This window comes from Rousettus aegyptiacus, unplaced genomic scaffold (genome assembly GCF_014176215.1).
Source record: "Rousettus aegyptiacus isolate mRouAeg1 unplaced genomic scaffold, mRouAeg1.p scaffold_m13_p_11, whole genome shotgun sequence".
Lineage (NCBI taxonomy): Eukaryota > Metazoa > Chordata > Mammalia > Chiroptera > Pteropodidae > Rousettus > Rousettus aegyptiacus.
Window position 1 is genome coordinate 46,195,823 of NW_023416286.1, and position 3,601 is coordinate 46,199,423.

The 3,601-nt window shown below is 36.7% G+C and overlaps 1 pseudogene; it reads right to left on the reverse strand.

Annotated features, from left to right (window-relative positions):
* Window positions 1-542: 542 nt before the first annotated feature.
* LOC118609771 lies at window positions 543-661 on the reverse strand (annotated as a pseudogene).
* Window positions 662-3,601: the final 2,940 nt, after the last annotated feature.

A 3,601-nucleotide genomic window follows, 5' to 3' on the forward strand; every position in this document is an offset into this window, starting at 1 on the left:
CAGCACTGGGATCACAGTAGAAGACCTGCAGGGACCACATTTACTTCTTTGAGTCCCCTTTGGAGAAGCTGAGGCTTTGACCAAATTAAGTATAATAAACAGGCGTTGACTGAACCATCAATCAGTTCTGAGGAAACATAAGGAGAAGGAATGAGAACATCAGAAAGAAGAGAAGAAACATCACCAGAAGACAAATGAGAATGGAGGTGATTTTTTAAATGATTACATGACCCAGTTGATTTCTTAAGTGAGCTTTACTTTCCTCTGGTACTTTTCTTTGAAGCCTCAAACCCACACTCTTTTTTATAGGGGAGTGGTTGACACAAGAGAGGAAGGAAGATGCATCTGGCATCTAGAAATGATTTTGAGTATCTTTCATAGAAGAAGAGGAATTTCTGGTCAATATTGGCTTAAAAGCATATATATATATATATATATATATATATATATATATGTATATATTTAGTTGAGGCAATCCTCGGTTGACCTCACAGATTGCAAGGACTTTGTCATCTTACAATCCTTTATTTTTTTATTTTTTGCACCTACAACACCTAGTCTTCCTAGGTGGTCTCCTATCCAAGTACTAACCAGGCCCAATCTTGCTTAGCTTCCGAGATCAGACGGGATTGGGCTTGTTCAGAGTGGCATAGCTATAGACTTAAAAGCATACATTTTATTACATGGTGAATAGCCCTCCCAAATTGGCTAAATAATAAGTCTAATTAAATGCCCAGTAATAAAAGACTCAAATCTTACTGTTTTTTAAAATACTATTTTCTAGTTAGACACCAAGAAAGTAGTGTATGTCACTAAAGAGATGACACTTAATGGTCAATTAGAAATAGTTTCTAGTTCTCTGAATATGCTATAAATAGTAATACCACCACAAATCTATTTACATTTCAGAGCACTTTTAAGCTATCATTTCATTCAATTCTCACAACATGTTTGGTGAGATAGCCATTTGATCTTAACTGACAGATGAGAACACTTACTTACAGGGCAATTTGATGATTTGCCTAGTTTACACAGGAGCTTGGGTAGTAGTGGGACCAAGGTTGGGACTCGGGACTTCTAACATCCAGCTCAAGGCTCTTTCTCTACACCCTACTGCCTCTAGCGCTCTGTCATTTCTTCTACTTGCATAGGCTGGAACTTTGTCTCATTATGTTTATATCCCCATAGCCTATCCCTGTGCATGATACAGAGTAGGTGCTTAATACATGTTTGTCAAAGAAGTAAACGAATCTAACTTTGGGTTGCCCAGAGTCAATCAATGCCTCCCTGACTAGTGTGAGTAAACTCATTTTTGAAGATTAAGGTTAAGTAGCTTTGTAATCTAAGAAATTTTTAATGTTTTGTGAATTATCTTAACTCTAGAAATGGCTCATGTAACTTGAATGCTCTGAGATGAGATGCTATTCCACATGAAATGAGGAGATAATCTTAGGGGGATTATATTATCATCTTGTCATAGAATCATATGCTTCTATTTTTATTTTCCCTCGAAGTTTTATTATTTTTCTAATTATAATTTATTATATGCAATGATATAAATTTTTTATCCCTGGGATGTGAATGACACATCAAGTAACTATTGTTTTGAAATACATATCATTTCTAGAATTCTGACACAGACGATTAATATTTGCATGATTTGTCTTGCAATTTTAGTAATGTACTATCTTGAATTATTATTTAACAGTTTAATTGTTCTTGGTTCTCCAATTAGATTATAAATTTCTTCAGACTGGCTTAAGCATTTTATTTACTATATATCCCCTTCATGCCCAATGAACCAATGAAGGACGAACTACATAAAGATGGATTTCTGAGTACATAAATCAAGGAAAAGGACGTAGCATCCTCTAAATAGTGCTCTTATTGTAGTCTGGAAATGCTTAAGAGAATATTTGTTTTTAAAATTTTTAATAGATATTATAGTTGGCATAAAATTCTGTTTTATTAAACTCTTCATAGTACTTCCTTAGAGTTACATATTTTTATCATAAACTTTTTGTTGGAAAGGCAAAAACTATAGACAAAATTGAGAGAGCTACTTCTAGCATGTGTGAGGGTGTGGCTCTCCTCTTCCTTCTCTTCCCGCTTTTACTTCTCTTCCTACTCAAATAACGTGTTTAAAATCTACGGGTGTGTGGTTTCCATTGCTAAAGTGAAAAGCAAATGAATGATTGATTCTGCTTGCTCATCAAACGTGGTAAATGCTTGTTATTGCTGAGGGTGGGGTTGGTAGGGCAGTAACAAAAAGAAACAGTTTCTGATGGCAATGAGCATAATATCTAAAAGGGGGAAATGTCACGAATAAAAACAATTATAATAATTTTAATCCATTTCCTGTTCGCCCGGAGAATACTCGCCAGTGGCTCTTGGGGCCACAGCATTTACTCAGAGATAGCTAGTGAATTACAGTCCAAACCTTACCCGCAAAGTTTTCCCCAAAGTATCTCGCTTTTATTATTATTTTCTCATCACTCTAGTATATCGATAGTCTTTGGAAACAAATGACATCATTCTATTTATAGCATTCCGTTTTTAGTAGTGATATTTCCATTTACAAAATATAGGAATTCTTGAATCTTCAAAATGTAAAATCCTAGAAGAGGTAGCACTCCTGCCGTTGATGTTAACATTGTTCTCAAACAGTTGTCGGCTGAAGACTCATCTGAAAGATACAATTTAAGTACACATTTCTGTTATCCTAGGGTTAGATACAAGTTTTGTTTAGAAACAACCCCAAGAACTGTTTTTATATTTTGTTTTCACATTGAAAACCAGCCAGATTTGCTCCAGCCTCAAAGAGTATGTTTATGTAAAATTAAATTAATGCTAGCAGTGAGCTGCACTTTTTCTTTTCTAAATGGGAAATGGGTTAATAACAGGGTAAAAAGTATAAATGCCACAAGGCCACAGAGACAAAGCTGTGTTAAGAAGATACATTACATCGACTTGCATAGCCCTGCATCCTATGTATGGCAAGCTCTGATGGTTATGATAAAATTTATCTCACATCACCTCCTTCCTCCTTTAGCTGATTGGTAAGAAAATGGTAGAAATTCATGGAGTAGTCACAGGGGCATTCGGAGCTGTCAGTGAGGTTGAACACATCATAGGATTTTAAGACTCTAGGATTTTAGAAACATTTTCTTCATTAGAAATTTTTAGTCCTCTGGTCTGATGTCCCGAGCTTGTATCAATCTTTTGCTGCATAACAAAATCCTCCAAACTTCACAACATTAGATGATAACACTTTACTATTTCTCGTGGGTCTGTGGCTCTGTTGGATGGTTATTCTCTTGATCTTGCCTGGACTCACTCATGCAGATCGGCTGGAACCTGGGGCAGGCTGAACCATTTGGGCCTCTCCTTGCATGTGACCTTTCATTCTCCAGGAGTCTAGACCATTTCCTCACAGGGCAGCGGCAGCATTCCAAGAGGACAAATCCCAATGTGCTGCAGCACATGCGCTGATGTTCTGTTGGCTGAGGCCAGCCATGTAGCCAAGTTCAGAGTCATAGTAAGAGGGATTATACAGTGGCATGGATACCAGCAGCTGTGACTCACTGGGAACCATTACAGA